The sequence below is a fragment of the Odontesthes bonariensis genome, chromosome 8 (genome assembly GCF_027942865.1).
Source record: "Odontesthes bonariensis isolate fOdoBon6 chromosome 8, fOdoBon6.hap1, whole genome shotgun sequence".
Lineage (NCBI taxonomy): Eukaryota > Metazoa > Chordata > Actinopteri > Atheriniformes > Atherinopsidae > Odontesthes > Odontesthes bonariensis.
Window position 1 is genome coordinate 27,827,862 of NC_134513.1, and position 15,869 is coordinate 27,843,730.

At 42.2% G+C, this 15,869-nt stretch overlaps 9 non-coding genes across 9 annotated transcripts; all 9 read right to left on the bottom strand.

Moving 5' to 3' along the window:
• Nucleotides 1-1,347: 1,347 nt before the first annotated feature.
• On the bottom strand, nucleotides 1,348-1,420 carry trnar-ccu (transfer RNA arginine (anticodon CCU)). Its single transcript has one exon. It is a non-coding gene; the product is annotated as a tRNA-Arg (tRNA).
• An 8,779-nt stretch (nucleotides 1,421-10,199) lies between these two features.
• On the bottom strand, nucleotides 10,200-10,272 carry trnar-acg (transfer RNA arginine (anticodon ACG)). The gene has a single exon. It is a non-coding gene; the product is annotated as a tRNA-Arg (tRNA).
• A 1,306-nt stretch (nucleotides 10,273-11,578) lies between these two features.
• On the bottom strand, nucleotides 11,579-11,651 carry trnar-acg (transfer RNA arginine (anticodon ACG)). The gene has a single exon. It is a non-coding gene; the product is annotated as a tRNA-Arg (tRNA).
• Nucleotides 11,652-11,765: 114 nt separating this feature from the next.
• Nucleotides 11,766-11,854, bottom strand: trnay-gua (transfer RNA tyrosine (anticodon GUA)). Its single transcript is given in 2 exon segments — nucleotides 11,766-11,801; nucleotides 11,818-11,854. It is a non-coding gene; the product is annotated as a tRNA-Tyr (tRNA).
• A 1,094-nt stretch (nucleotides 11,855-12,948) lies between these two features.
• Nucleotides 12,949-13,021, bottom strand: trnar-acg (transfer RNA arginine (anticodon ACG)). The gene has a single exon. It is a non-coding gene; the product is annotated as a tRNA-Arg (tRNA).
• A 114-nt stretch (nucleotides 13,022-13,135) lies between these two features.
• Nucleotides 13,136-13,224, bottom strand: trnay-gua (transfer RNA tyrosine (anticodon GUA)). The gene is given in 2 exon segments: nucleotides 13,136-13,171; nucleotides 13,188-13,224. It is a non-coding gene; the product is annotated as a tRNA-Tyr (tRNA).
• Nucleotides 13,225-14,320: 1,096 nt separating this feature from the next.
• On the bottom strand, nucleotides 14,321-14,393 carry trnar-acg (transfer RNA arginine (anticodon ACG)). The gene has a single exon. It is a non-coding gene; the product is annotated as a tRNA-Arg (tRNA).
• A 114-nt stretch (nucleotides 14,394-14,507) lies between these two features.
• On the bottom strand, nucleotides 14,508-14,596 carry trnay-gua (transfer RNA tyrosine (anticodon GUA)). The gene is given in 2 exon segments: nucleotides 14,508-14,543; nucleotides 14,560-14,596. It is a non-coding gene; the product is annotated as a tRNA-Tyr (tRNA).
• A 1,104-nt stretch (nucleotides 14,597-15,700) lies between these two features.
• On the bottom strand, nucleotides 15,701-15,773 carry trnar-acg (transfer RNA arginine (anticodon ACG)). The gene has a single exon. It is a non-coding gene; the product is annotated as a tRNA-Arg (tRNA).
• Between the last annotated feature and the right edge of the window lie 96 nt (nucleotides 15,774-15,869).

The window sequence follows — 15,869 nt, forward strand, 5'->3', positions numbered from 1 at the left end:
GAATGGTTTCTGTCCATCGACCTCTGGGTTATGGGCCCAGCACGCTTCTGCTGCGCCACTCTGCTACACACCTCTGATGGGACTTGAACCCACAATCCCTGGCTTAGGAGGCCAGTGCCTTATCAACGTGACTATTCAAAATAAAAAACACATCTAAAAGAAATCGGGTAAACAATCCTCTCATCCATTGAACAAAAGTGAAAGATTTCAGTCTTTTGACACAATAATTCTTTTTTCTTACTTATATCAGAAAAGTGGACATTGGAGGACACTCGTGTGCACACCAAACGAGTTTGAATTAAGAGTGTGTAGAAAGGTTTTCAGAGTTGGTCAAGTGTCAATTGTGATGCTATGAATGTTACAACATCTTTTCCAGGTTTTTTTAGTGATAGATGTTGAGTTTGATTTGAAAATGTATACATAGCAGAGGATGGTTTCGGTTCATCGACCTCTGGGTTATGGGCCCAGCACGCTTCCGCTGCGCCACTCTGCTACAAACCTCAGATGGGACTCGAACCCACAATCCCTGGCTTAGGAGGCCAGTGCCTTATCCACGTCACTATTCAAAATAAAAAACACAACTAAAAGAAATCGGGTAAACGATCCTCTCATCCATTGAACAAAAGTGAAAGATTTCAGTCTTTTGACACAATAATTCTTTTTTCTTACTTATATCAGAAAAGTGGACATTGGAGAACACTCATGAGCACACAAAACGTGTTTGAATTAAGAGTGTGTAGAAAGGTTTTCAGAGTTGGTCAAGTGTTAATTGTGATTATGCTGAATGTTACATCATCTTTTCCAGGTTTTTTTAATGAGATATGTTGAGTTTGATTTGAAAATTTATAGATAGCAGAGGATGGTTTCGGTCCATCGACCTCTGGGTTATGGGCCCAGCACGCTTCCGCTGCGCCACTCTGCTACACACCTCTGATGGGACTTGAACCCACAATCCCTGGCTTAGGAGGCCAGTGCCTTATCCATGTCACTATTCAAAATAAAAAACACAACTAAAAGAAATCGGGTAAACGATCCTCTCATCCATTGAACAAAAGTGAAAGATTTCAGTCTTTTGACACAATAATTATTTTTTCTTACTTATATCAGAAAAGTGGACATTGGAGAACACTCATGAGCACACCAAACTAGTTTGAATTAAGAGTGTGTAGAAAGGTTTTCAGAGTTGGTCAATTGTGATTATGCTGAATTTTACATCATCTTTTCCAGGTTTTTTTAACGAGAGATGTTGAGTTTGATTTGAAAATTTATAGATAGCAGAGGATGGTTTCAGTCCATCTACCTCTGGGTTATGGGTCCAACACACTTTTGCTGCGCCACTCTACTACACACCTCAGATGGGACTCGAACCCACAATCCCTGGCTTAGGAGGCCAGTGCCTTATCCATTAGGCCACTGAGGCTCTTCTGCTGCATCACTCTACAACACACCTCAGATGGGACTCGAACCCACAATCCCTGGCTTTGGAGGCCATTTCCTTATCCACGTCACTATTCAAAATAAAAAGCACAACTAAAAGAAATCGGGTAAACGATCCTCTCATCCATTGAACAAAAGTGAAAGATTTCAGTCTTTTGACACAATAATTCTTTTTTCTTACTTATATCAGAAAAGTGGACTTTGGAGAACACTCGTGTGCACAACAAACTAGTTTGAATTAAGAGTGTGTAGAAAGGCTTTCAGAGTTGGTCAAGTGTCAATTGTGATGCTATGAATGTTACATCATCTTTTCCAGGTTTTTTTAATGAGATATGTTGAGTTTGATTTGAAAATTTATACATAGCAGAGGATGGTTTCGGTCCATCGACCTCTGGGTTATGGGCCCAGCACGCCTCCGCTGCTCCGCTCTGCTACACACCTCAGATAGGACTAAAACCCACAATCCTTGGCTTAGGAGGCCAGTGACTTACCCATTAGGGCTCTGAGGCTCTTCTGCTGCATCACTCTGCTATACACCTCAGATGGGTCTCGAACCCACAATCCCTGGCTTAGGAGGCCAGTGCCTTATCCATGTGACTATTCAAAATAACATACTTAATAAAAAGAAATCGGGTAAACGATCCTCTAATCCATTTAACAAAAGTGAAAGATTTCAGTCTTTTGACACAATAATAATTTTTTCTTACTTATATCAGAAAAGTGGACATTGGAGAACACTCATGAGCACACCAAACTAGTTTGAATTAAGAGTGTGTAGAAAGGTTTTCAGAGTTGGTCAAGTGTTAATTGTGATTATGCTGAATGTTACATCATCTTTTCCAGGTTTTTATAATGAGAGATGTTGAGTTTGATTTGAAAAGTTATAAAATAGCAGAGGATGGTTTCGGTCCATCGACCTCTGGGTTATGGGCCCAGCACGCTTCCGCTGCGCCACCCTGCTACACACCTCAGATGGGATTTGTACCCACAATCCCTGGCTTAGGAGGCCAGTGCCTTTTCCACGTGACTATTCAAAATAACATACTTAATAAAAAGAAATCGGGTAAACGATCCTCTAATCCATTTATCAAAAGTGAAAGATTTCAGTCTTTTGACACAATAATTATTTTTTCTTACTTATATCAGAAAAGAGGACATTGGAGGACGCTCGTGTGCACACCAAACGAGTTTGAATTAAGAGTGTGTAGAAAGGTTTTCAGAGTTGGTCAAGTGTCAATTGTTATGCTATGAATGTTACATCATCTTTTCCAGGTTTTTATAATGAGAGATGTTGAGTTTGATTTGAAAATTTATAGATAGCAGAGGATGGTTTCAGTCCATCGACCTTTGGGTTATGGGCCCAGCATGCTTCTGCTGCGCCACTCTGCTACACACCTCAGACGGGACTCGAACCCACAATCCCTGGCTTAGGAGGCCAGTGCCTTTTCCACGTGACTATTCAAAATAACATACTTAATAAAAAGAAATCGGGTAAACGATCCTCTAATCCATTTATCAAAAGTGAAAGATTTCAGTCTTTTGACACAATAATTATTTTTTCTTACTTATATCAGAAAAGAGGACATTGGAGGACACTCGTGTGCACACCAAACGAGTTTGAATTAAGAGTGTGTAGAAAGGTTTTCAGAGTTGGTCAAGTGTCAATTGTTATGCTATGAATGTTACATCATCTTTTCCAGGTTTTTATAATGAGAGATGTTGAGTTTGATTTGAAAAGTTATAAAATAGCAGAGAATGGTTTCTGTCCATCGACCTTTGGGTTATGGGCCCAGCACGCTTCTGCTGCGCCACTCTGCTACACACCTCTGATGGGACTTGAACCCACAATCCCTGGCTTAGGAGGCCAGTGCCTTATCAACGTGACTATTCAAAATAAAAAACACATCTAAAAGAAATCGGGTAAACAATCCTCTAATCCATTGAACAAAAGTGAAAGATTTCAGTCTTTTGACACAATAATTCTTTTTTCTTACTTATATCAGAAAAGTGGACATTGGAGGACACTCGTGTGCACACCAAACGAGTTTGAATTAAGAGTGTGTAGAAAGGTTTTCAGAGTTGGTCAAGTGTCAATTGTGATGCTATGAATGTTACAACATCTTTTCCAGGTTTTTTTAGTGATAGATGTTGAGTTTGATTTGAAAATGTATACATAGCAGAGGATGGTTTCGGTTCATCGACCTCTGGGTTATGGGCCCAGCACGCTTCCGCTGCGCCACTCTGCTACACACCTCAGATGGGACTCGAACCCACAATCCCTGGCTTAGGAGGCCAGTGCCTTATCCACGTCACTATTCAAAATAAAAAACACAACTAAAAGAAATCGGGTAAACGATCCTCTCATCCATTGAACAAAAGTGAAAGATTTCAGTCTTTTGACACAATAATTCTTTTTTCTTACTTATATCAGAAAAGTGGACATTGGAGAACACTCATGAGCACACAAAACGTGTTTGAATTAAGAGTGTGTAGAAAGGTTTTCAGAGTTGGTCAAGTGTTAATTGTGATTATGCTGAATGTTACATCATCTTTTCCAGGTTTTTTTAATGAGATATGTTGAGTTTGATTTGAAAATTTATAGATAGCAGAGGATGGTTTCGGTCCATCGACCTCTGGGTTATGGGCCCAGCACGCTTCCGCTGCGCCACTCTGCTACACACCTCTGATGGGACTTGAACCCACAATCCCTGGCTTAGGAGGCCAGTGCCTTATCCATGTCACTATTCAAAATAAAAAACACAACTAAAAGAAATCGGGTAAACGATCCTCTCATCCATTGAACAAAAGTGAAAGATTTCAGTCTTTTGACACAATAATTATTTTTTCTTACTTATATGAGAAAAGTGGACATTGGAGGACACTCGTGTGCACACCAAACTAGTTTGAATTAAGAGTGTGTAGAAAGGTTTTCAGAGTTGGTCAATTGTGATTATGCTAAATTTTACATCATCTTTTCCAGGTTTTTTTAACGAGAGATGTTGAGTTTGATTTGAAAATTTATACATAGCAGAGGATGGTTTCAGTCCATCTACCTCTGGGTTATGGGTCCAACACACTTTTGCTGCGCCACTCTGCTACACACCTCAGATGGGACTCGAACCCACAATCCCTGGCTTAGGAGGCCAGTGCCTTATCCACGTCACTATTCAAAATAAAAAACACAACTAAAAGAAATCGGGTAAACGATCCTCTCATCCATTGAACAAAAGTGAAAGATTTCAGTCTTTTGACACAATAATTCTTTTTTCTTACTTATATCAGAAAAGTGGACATTGGAGGACACTCGTGTGCACACCAAACGAGTTTGAATTAAGAGTGTGTAGAAAGGGTTTCAGAGTTGGTCAAGTGTCAATTGTGATGCTATGAATGTTACATCATCTTTTCCAGGTTTTTTTAATGAGATATGTTGAGTTTGATTTGAAAATTTATACATAGCAGAGGATGGTTTCGGTCCATCGACCTCTGGGTTATGGGCCCAGCACGCTTCCGCTGCGCCACTCTGCTACACACCTCAGATGGGACTTGAACCCACAATCCCTGGCTTAGGAGGCCAGTGCCTTATCCACGCGACTATTCAAAATAAAAAACACAACTTAAAGAAATCGGGTAAACGATCCTCTAATCCATTTAACAAAAGTGAAAGATTTGAGTCTTTTGACAGAATAATTGTTTTTTCTTACTTATATCAGAAAAGTGGACTTTGGAGAACACTCATGTACACAACAAACGAGTTTGAATTAAGAGTGTGTAGAAAGGCTTTCAGATTTGGTCAAGTGTCAATTGTGATGCTATGAATGTTACATCATCTTTTCCAGGTTTTTATAATGAGATATGTTGAGTTTGATTTGAAAATTTATAGATAGCAGAGGATCCATCGGTTTCGGTCCATCGACCTCTGGGTTATGGGCCCAGCACGCTTCGAATCCTGATTGGAACATCCATCAATTCATGCAAATTCATACAAATACAACTGGTGAGAATAATAATGCAATTTCTTGCAATAAGAACAATACAGAGAAGAATATTAAACCACCACACACCTAATACTGCTTATATTTTTTATATTATAAAAAATGTTTCTGTTAATCACTTCTCACACACTGTCTGCAACATAAGTCTGTCCCTTTCTTTTAGTTTTAATGTTGTATAAGATTGATAAAATTAAGAATATTAATTGTATGAATTGAATTGTAATTTTTACGTTTTATTTCAAGAATATTGATAAAAATAAGAATGTTATACTACTATTACTGCTTATAAAAATAATTAACATTTATATCAAAGAAATGTTTCTGAGATTCAGTTCTCACAGCCTGTGGATCTATCAGCAATACCATTATTAAATTATTAAATTAATATTATTAAATTTGTGTGAGTTTACAAAGGTTTTCCATAGGTGTGCTCGGAAAAAACAAAGGATACTGCTGTAGAAATAAAGTTATTTTTATTTATATTTACAAACACACTGACAAGCACACACACACACACACACTAACAGTTTGCAAACTTTTACAAACAAGCACGCACACACAAATCGCTGCTTGAGCTTGGTCTGCCCAGTGTCCTCCCGACAGCAGTCACAGTCCACATAAAGAACTTGAGGTGGAGCCACACCTGCATCAGTGTACCTCTGGATGAGGCCAGCTGCCATTCGGTCCAGGGCAGGACCCTCTTGAGCTGTCAGAACACTGATGAGGAATTGGCCCACCTTATTGCCAACAGATGTCAGCCACAAAGCTGTCCCCTTTGCTAACCCTGACAGCTTCTTTGTGATCTGCAATCACACAGAAAAGACAGCGAGTGATGCTTGATTATCTATATATGAAACATTACTTTCATATTTCAGGTCTATACTACTACTAATGATTTATTTTCAATTCTTTTAATATTAAAAATGTAAAAAAAGTTACCTTTTTGGTGGAGTCCATCTTCAAGATGCTGCCATATGTGGACGTTATGCTGGCTTTAACGTGGTCCAGCCTGCCCAAGATATCCCTGCCATAAACAGCCAACATCCACCTGTGGGAGGGGATCGTTTCAGGCTCAGGTGGCTCCTGAAACCTCACAGGGAGCAAGCTTGGCTGGGAGGTGAAGTTGGAGCAGGCACCGAGATACCGGCAAACACGCTTCAGCCACTCCTCGCTGTGGTTCTCCCGCAGTTGCCTCACCAGGCGAGAAGGGCTGTTTCCCAGGGCCCTCTCCCTCAGGAACCGTATGACCCGCATGTCACAGGCATATCTGAATAAAACAAAGGAAAAGAGAGACAGACAGACAGACATAAACATTAAAACCAGCTAATCTCAATTGTGCTTTACATGACAAACATTTGTTACACAAGCTAAATAATCTCAGTATTCTCACTTGCGAGTTCGATCAGCCTAAATTCCAGGCTTGGTCCAGCTGGTCTAAGATGGCCTTGCTGGTGGAAATAAAGGCTGCTTTGCACCCACTGCACCAAACTAGAAGGCTACAGTTTCACAGAAAGGGAAATTAAATAAAAAATACACAATATACCATCATACATTAACATAACCATCAACCAACCAATAACCATCAACACTTTTTATACCTTTTTCATATGGAAACCACAATTGCATGTCTGCGTCCCCCCAAACAGAGACGTTTGCCCCCTTTGTTGCAGGGGACACTTCTCAATCTGTAACATATGACAGTGAATCATCAGTGGTCCCTCTAAATATGACATGGCTTTCCTGTGTTTATATACATGTCAAAGTTTACCTTCTGGTACAGGTCATGCCATTTCTTCTGTCGTGGTGCCGGTCTGTTTCCCACTTCAGAAGGCCAGACCCCCTGTGTAGCAAATCTGCGCAGGCGGGCCATCCATTCATCACACCCTGTGCTTCTTTTGCTTGGAAGCCATCTTCCAATAGAAAATAAGAACTGAGTAGTTAATCTGTTCCATACATTTATTTCACATAGCACATATGCCATCTCAGTGTTTTTGGACAGGGATGGAGGAAGGAATAATGTGGTTTGTGTGGGTATGATGTCATAACACCATAAAACTCAGATTATTACACACTAATTTGATTACATAGGGTTACAATTACAATAAAGCCCAAATCTATAGGCTACTAATTAACGTTAATTCAGACATTTAACGGTGGTACGACTTCACCTGTAGGCTAAGCATAACAATGTATTCATATACATCATGATGACTGTAACTCTGCCTATGTACGATAACAACTATATTTACAACGTTCATTAGAATGAATGAAACTGACCGCTATCCCTCGACCCTTACATAAACAAGACGTTCTTCGCTATACGGCTAGTACAGGTAATACGTTACCACAACTAAACATAACAACATTGTCGGTTTCTTACCTTAAATAATATCGTGAAGTACTTTGAAATTTCAACTTTTTTAATTCAAATTAAACTCCGGTCTCTCTCTGGCGATGCTCCGTCAGGTAGATACAAATGGGATTTGGCTTTCTTCATTGGCTATGAGCAAAAATGGGATTCGGCTTTCTTCATTGGCTGTGAGCAGAAATGGGATTCGGCTTTCTTCATTGGCTGTGAGCAGAAATGGGATTCGGCTTTCTTCATTGGCTGTGAGCAGAAATGGAAAAATGGAAATGGCGAAACGTGATTGGATGTGAATCAACAGTCTAACGTTCTCCCGGCACCGCTATCGAAGCACCCGAGAGTATACGAGCTCCACCCGACTACGCTACCTGGAAATCATGTCACTGCCTTACCTGTTTGCACTTCCATCGAGCACCTTACTGTATACTCAATCACAGGGTCAATACCTCTTTTTTTTATAGTGTGGATAGTTTTGTTTGTGTGTCTTTATGTTCATGACAATTCTTATTTTGTGAATTAAAAAACAAAATGTCACTCCTTCTCTCCTGTCTGCCTTCAACAAAGTTTAGAATAGCATCATAAACTTGGAAGGAGGTAACTGATTTGCAACAAACTTATAATGCAATGTATACTTGTAATGCTTCATAATTTATAGTAATTATAGGTAGGCTATGATCACAATTCTGTCGTTTTGTCATCTGAGGTAACAGTAGCTAGGTAGTTCCCGTTCTGAAATGTTGGTCGTTCAATAACTCGAATACACTTGGAGCAACATTACTAAGAAAGAACCACAACAACGTACATTTTAACCATTTAATTAAATAACTATACAAACAATACAACTGTTGAATGAATATAAAACAAGGAAACTATAGCTCCTCCCGAGGTGCCCGCAGTACTGGCCGTCTGGAGCTGGGTAGTTCTGGCGGATAGCCTGCACGCCACGACGCCCTCTGCCCAATCTCTCTCCTTGCAGGACCCACTCAAGAAAGTGCCGGTAGGCTGTTAGACGAAATTGTCTAGACAAAACATTGATCACAAAGTGAGTGATGGCATTTGAGCCTATCGTGCCACAGTAGCTTGCATAACTGCAAGCTATTTGTGCAATGAACATGCCACGTTAGCGTGTTAGCAAGAGTACTCCTTGACATAGTAACAAAGTAAACAAACTTACTTTACAGAAAGACGTCCATTTGGCCCTGTAGGCTTTGGCTGTCGTTTCCAGTTGACTTTAGGTATTCTAAAGTAGGTCTCCAGGACGCCACCAATTCGCCCCAGCTCGAGCCATATCTTCTCCAGTTCTCCGTGTTAGCTGCAGGCTGCAGCTCTATCTCTCTCTCTATTTCGTTTTTTTTATTGGCGGTTGGCAAACAACTTAAAGCAGCATTACCGCCACCAACTGGTAAGGAGTGTGGATCTCATGACAATTATATATACCTATATCTATATAGATATAGATATATATATGTTAGCTGCAGCTCTCTGCCAGTCTAAAGCACTGGCACTGATCTGTGATAGGTCTGTTAGCCCATTAGGTCCAACCCCCTATGGGCGATGTTGAAGGGTGGGAACTAGGCTTGTAGTCTCAACAGAAATCCACCCCTCTTACACTTCCTCCTACAATGACGCAAAAATCGTCATTTTGCGTCATTGTAGGAGGAAGTGTAAAGAGGTGAATACGGATTTCTCCCGTCTCAGGGGGAAATGAGAGAGTGTTGCATGACCATTCAAAAGTATGACTGGGTTTCTAACAATGCAAAGCCTAATGCAAATGGGTGGAGTGTCCCTTTAAGGATAACTGTTGTCGGGCACCTACAGTCCTCCGCTCTACCAACTGAGCTATCGAAGGGAGCAAAGCCCACATCCTTTTCATGAATCCTGTATGAATGCATGTAACCAGGCTTAAGGTGTGTATCATGGGACACCTGTAGTTCTCTGCTTTTTTTTAAAAGTTTAAGAAATGTAAGTTGAAAGTGGGATCTTTTTTCAGCGATGCAAACAAATTCGGTCGGGGGGTTGCCGTGACCCGGATTCGAACGGGGGTAGCTGCGACCACAACGCAGAGTACTAACCACTATACGATCACAGCCGGTTGTGGGTTTTTGTCGTGTGTGGCTTTGATGTGATCCGAAACACCTTCGTATCCCAAGGATAGCATATGTAGCTCTGCGGCATGTGGCTGGCAGGCATGTTTTTTTTTTGTGTTTGGAGCAAAATCATTGACAGCAGAGATAAAGAGGAAGACGAGCTTTCCTTACGGTGTGGGGTCAGCCACATGTGTTGCAAGATGACACACTTTGCGCTATCTTTGGGGCGTAAGTTTGCAGGGATACCCAGGGAGTAGAAGGTTTAAAGCGATCCTGTTCTAAAGCAGTGGGAGAAGTGAGAGACTAAAACCAGCGTGCCGAGCTAGCCAGGAGTTGAACCTAGAATCTTCTGATCCGTAGTCAGACGCGTTATCCATTGCGCCACTAGCCCTTAGCAAGTTCGATAGAGAGTGGAACAGTCTTTCGTAAAACAGCATATTCCAAAAGCTTTGAATGGATTGACGGAGTTGGCCAAAAGAGCCTCTGTATACAAAAGCTTGGCACATCCCTCTAGCAGGAATTGAACCAGCAACCTAAGGATAACTGCTGTTGGGCACCTACAGTCCTCCGCTCTACCAACTGAGCTATCAAAGGGAGCAAAGCCAACATCCTTTTCATGAATCCTGTATGAATGCATGTAACCAGGCTTAAGCTGTGTATCATGGGACACCTGCAGTTCTCTGCTGTACCAAATGAGTTATGGAAGGGAGCCAGGGGCTTGGGCCTGTTTATCAGTTAAATAAACACAAAAAGTGATGAGAAACCATCAGTTTCAGATGCGTTTCAGATCAAATCAGCCTCAGTTTCTATCATGCATTTAGTCGTTACAAAAACATATCTGGCATCTATCTGGGAAAGTCTCCACATCGTCCAACACAGATGTTGATCCTCAATATACCCTCACATTGTCCAGCGCAAAAGTCCAGCCATTTTGTTTGGTTCTTTTTTTGTCAGGTCTATCCATCCATTCATTTGGCACACGATTTTCATCTTCTGTTGTTAGGATGTTTATACTTTGGGTGTGGCGGTGTGTGAAAACCCTCCCTTTAGAAGAGCTAAAAAACACAGAACATATGCGGCCTTGGCGACTCATTAAAAAGGCACTATTTCTCATTGGGGCCTGTTTGATACTTTGACCCCTTTTATGCTCTTTAAATGGGCAGACCTTCTGCATTTGTGCTGTTTGATTCTTTCAGACCTTTGATACGGGACAGGGGCCTGTAGACAAAATTATTTTTTTTAAAGTTTAAGAAATCCAAGTTGAAAGTGGGATCTTTTTTCAGCGATGCAAACAAATTCGGTCGGGGGGTTGCCGTGACCCAGATTCAAACCTGGGTTGCTGCGACCACAACACAGAGTACTAACCACTATACGATCACGGCTGGTTGTGGGTTTTTGTCGTGTGTGGCTTTGATGTGATCCGAAACACCTTCGTATCCCAAGGATAGCATATGTAGCTCTGCGGCATGTGGCTGGCAGGCATGTTTTTTTTTGTGTTTGGAGCAAAATCATTGACAGCAGAGATAAAGAGGAAGACGAGCTTTCCTTACGGTGTGGGGTCAGCCACATGTGTTGCAAGACGACGCACTGTGAGGTATTTTTGGGGCGTAAGTGAGCTGGGATACCCAGGGAGTAGAAGGTTTAAAGCGATCCTGTTCTGGAGCAGTGGGAGAAGTGAGAGACTAAAACCAGCGTGCCAAGCTAGCCAGGAGTTGAACCTTGAATCTTCTGATCCGTAGTCAGACGCGTTATCCATTGCGCCACTAGCCCTTAGCAAGTTCGATAGAGAGTGGAACAGTCTTTCGTAAAACAGCATATTCCAAAAGCTTTGAAAGGATTGACGGAGTTGGCCAAAAGAGCCTCTGTATACAAAAGCTTGGCACATCCTTCGAGCCGGAATTGAACCAGCGACCTAAGGATAACTGTTGTTGGACACCTACAGTCCTCCGCTCTACCAACTGAGCTATCGAAGGGAGCAAAGCCAACACTCTTTTCATGAATCCTGTATGAATGCATGTAACCAGGCTTAAGGTGTGTATCATGGGACACCTGCAGTTCTCTGCTGTACCAAATGAGTTATGGAAGGGAGCCAGGGGCTTGGGCCTGTTTATCAGTTAAATAAACACAAAAAGTGATGAGAAACCATCAGTTTCAGATGCGTTTCAGATCAAATCAGCCTCAGTTTCTATCATGCATTTAGTCGTTACAAAAACATATCTGGCATCTATCTGGGAAAGTCTCCACATCGTCCAACAAAGATGTTGATCCTCAATATACCCTCACATTGTCCAGCGCAAAAGTCCAGCCATTTTGTTTGGTTCTTTTTTTGTCAGGTCTATCCATCCATTCATTTGGCACACGATTTTCATCTTCTGTTGTTATACTTTGGGTGTGGCGGTGTGTGAAAACCCTCCCTTTAGAAGAGCTAAAAAACACAGAACATATGCGGCCTTGGCGACTCATTAAAAAGGCAATATTTCTCATTGGGGCCTGTTTGATACTTTGACCCCTTTTATGCTCTTTAAATGGGCAGACCTTCTGCATTTGTGCTGTTTGATTCTTTCAGACCTTTGATACGGGACAGACGCCTGTTGACAAAATTATTTTTTTTAAAGTTTAAGAAATCTAAGTTGAAAGTGGGATCTTTTTTCAGCGATGCAAACAAAGTCGGTCAGGGGGTTGCCGTGACCCGGATTCGAACGGGGGTTGCTGCGACCACAACGCAGAGTACTAACCACTATACGATCACGGCCGGTTGAGGGTTTTTGTCGTGTGTGGCTTTCATGTGATCCGAAACACCTTCGTATCCCAAGGATTGCATATGTAGCTCTGCGGCATGTGGCTGGCAGGCATGTTTTTTTTTGTGTTTGGAGCAAAATCATTGACAGCAGAGATAAAGAGGAAGACGAGCTTTCCTTACGGTGTGGGGTCAGCCACATGTGTTGCAAGACGACACACTGTGAGGTATTTTTGGGGCGTAAGTGAGCTGGGATACCCAGGGAGTAGAAGGTTTAAAGCGATCCTGTTCTGGAGCAGTGGGAGAAGTGAGAGACTAAAACCAGCGTGCCGAGCTAGCCAGGAGTTGAACCTTGAATCTTCTGATCCGTAGTCAGACGCGTTATCCATTGCGCCACTAGCCCTTAGCAAGTTCGATAGAGAGTGGAACAGTCTTTCGTAAAACAGCATATTCCAAAAGCTTTGAAAGGATTGACGGAGTTGGCCAAAAGAGCCTCTGTATACAAAAGCTTGGCACATCCTTCGAGCCGGAATTGAACCAGCGACCTAAGGATAACTGTTGTTGGGCACCTACAGTCCTCCGCTCTACCAACTGAGCTATCGAAGGGAGCAACGCCAACATCCTTTTCATGAATCCTGTATGAATGCATGTAACCAGGCTTAAGGTGTGTATCATGGGACACCTGCAGTTCTCTGCTGTACCAAATGAGTTATGGAAGGGAGCCAGGGGCTTGGGCCTGTTTATCAGTTAAATAAACACAAAAAGTGATGAGAAACCATCAGTTTCAGATGCGTTTCAGATCAAATCAGCCTCAGTTTCTATCATGCATTTAGTCGTTACAAAAACATATCTGGCATCTATCTGGGAAAGTCTCCACATCGTCCAACAAAGATGTTGATCCTCAATATACCCTCACATTGTCCAGCGCAAAAGTCCAGCCATTTTGTTTGGTTCTTTTTTTGTCAGGTCTATCCATCCATTCATTTGGCACACGATTTTCATCTTCTGTTGTTATACTTTGGGTGTGGCGGTGTGTGAAAACCCTCCCTTTAGAAGAGCTAAAAAACACAGAACATATGCGGCCTTGGCGACTCATTAAAAAGGCAATATTTCTCATTGGGGCCTGTTTGATACTTTGACCCCTTTTATGCTCTTTAAATGGGCAGACCTTCTGCATTTGTGCTGTTTGATTCTTTCAGACCTTTGATACGGGACAGACGCCTGTTGACAAAATTATTTTTTTTAAAGTTTAAGAAATCTAAGTTGAAAGTGGGATCTTTTTTCAGCGATGCAAACAAAGTCGGTCAGGGGGTTGCCGTGACCCGGATTCGAACGGGGGTTGCTGCGACCACAACGCAGAGTACTAACCACTATACGATCACGGCCGGTTGAGGGTTTTTGTCGTGTGTGGCTTTGATGTGATCCGAAACACCTTCGTATCCCAAGGATTGCATATGTAGCTCTGCGGCATGTGGCTGGCAGGCATGTTTTTTTTTTTGTGTTTGGAGCAAAATCATTGACAGCAGAGATAAAGAGGAAGACGAGCTTTCCTTACGGTGTGGGGTCAGCCACATGTGTTGCAAGACGACACACTGTGAGGTATCTTTGGGGCGTAAGTTAGCAGGGATACCCAGGGAGTAGAAGGTTTAAAGCGATCCTGTTCTGTAGCAGTGGGAGAAGTGAGAGACTAAAACCAGCGTGCCGAGCTAGCCAGGAGTTGAACCTAGAATCTTCTGATCCGTAGTCAGACGCGTTATCCAATGCGCCACTAGCCCTTAGCAAATTAGATAGAGAGTGGTACAGTCTTTCGTAAAACAGCATATTCCAAAAGCTTTGAAAGGATTGACGGAGTTGGCCAAAAGAGCCTATTTATACAAAAGCTTGGCACATCCTTCGAGCCGGAATTGAACCAGCGACCTAAGGATAACTGCTGTTGGGCACCTACAGTCCTCCGCTCTACCAACTGAGCTATCAAAGGGAGCAAAGCCAACATCCTTTTCATGAATCCTGTATGAATGCATGTAACCAGGCTTAAGCTGTGTATCATGGGACACCTGCAGTTCTCTGCTGTACCAAATGAGTTATGGAAGGGAGCCAGGGGCTTGGGCCTGTTTATCAGTTAAATAAACACAAAAAGTGATGAGAAACCATCAGTTTCAGATGCGTTTCAGATCAAATCAGCCTCAGTTTCTATCATGCATTTAGTCGTTACAGAAACATATCTGGCATCTATCTGGGAAAGTCTCCACATCGTCCAACACAGATGTTGATCCTCAATATACCCTCACATTGTCCAGCGCAAAAGTCCAGCCATTTTGTTTGGTTCTTTTTTTGTCAGGTCTATCCATCCATTCATTTGGCACACGATTTTCATCTTCTGTTGTTAGGATGTTTATACTTTGGGTGTGGCGGTGTGTGAAAACCCTCCCTTTAGAAGAGCTAAAAAACACAGAACATATGCGGCCTTGGCGACTCATTAAAAAGGCACTATTTCTCATTGGGGCCTGTTTGATACTTTGACCCCTTTTATGCTCTTTAAATGGGCAGACCTTCTGCATTTGTGCTGTTTGATTCTTTCAGACCTTTGATACGGGACAGAGGCCTGTAGACAAAATTATTTTTTTTAAAGTTTAAGAAATCCAAGTTGAAAGTGGGATCTTTTTTCAGCGATGCAAACAAATTCGGTCGGGGGGTTGCCGTGACCCAGATTCAAACCGGGGTTGCTGCGACCACAACACAGAGTACTAACCACTATACGATCACGGCTGGTTGTGGGTTTTTGTCGTGTGTGGCTTTGATGTGATCCAAAACACCTTCGTATCCCAAGGATAGCATATGTAGCTCTGCGGCATGTGGCTGGCAGGCATGTTTTTTTTTTGTGTTTGGAGCAAAATCATTGACAGCAGAGATAAAGAGGAAGACGAGCTTTCCTTACGGTGTGGGGTCATCCACATGTGTTGCAAGATGACACACTTTGCGCTATCTTTGGGGCGTAAGTTAGCAGGGATACCCAGGGAGTAGAAGGTTTAAAGCGATCCTGTTCTGTAGCAGTGGGAGAAGTGAGAGACTAAAACCAGCGTGCCGAGCTAGCCAGGAGTTGAACCTAGAATCTTCTGATCCGTAGTCAGACGCGTTATCCATTGCGCCACTAGCCCTTAGCAAATTAGATAGAGAGTGGTACAGTCTTTCGTAAAACAGCATATTCCAAAAGCTTTGAATGGATTGACGGAGTTGGCCAAAAGAGCCTCTGT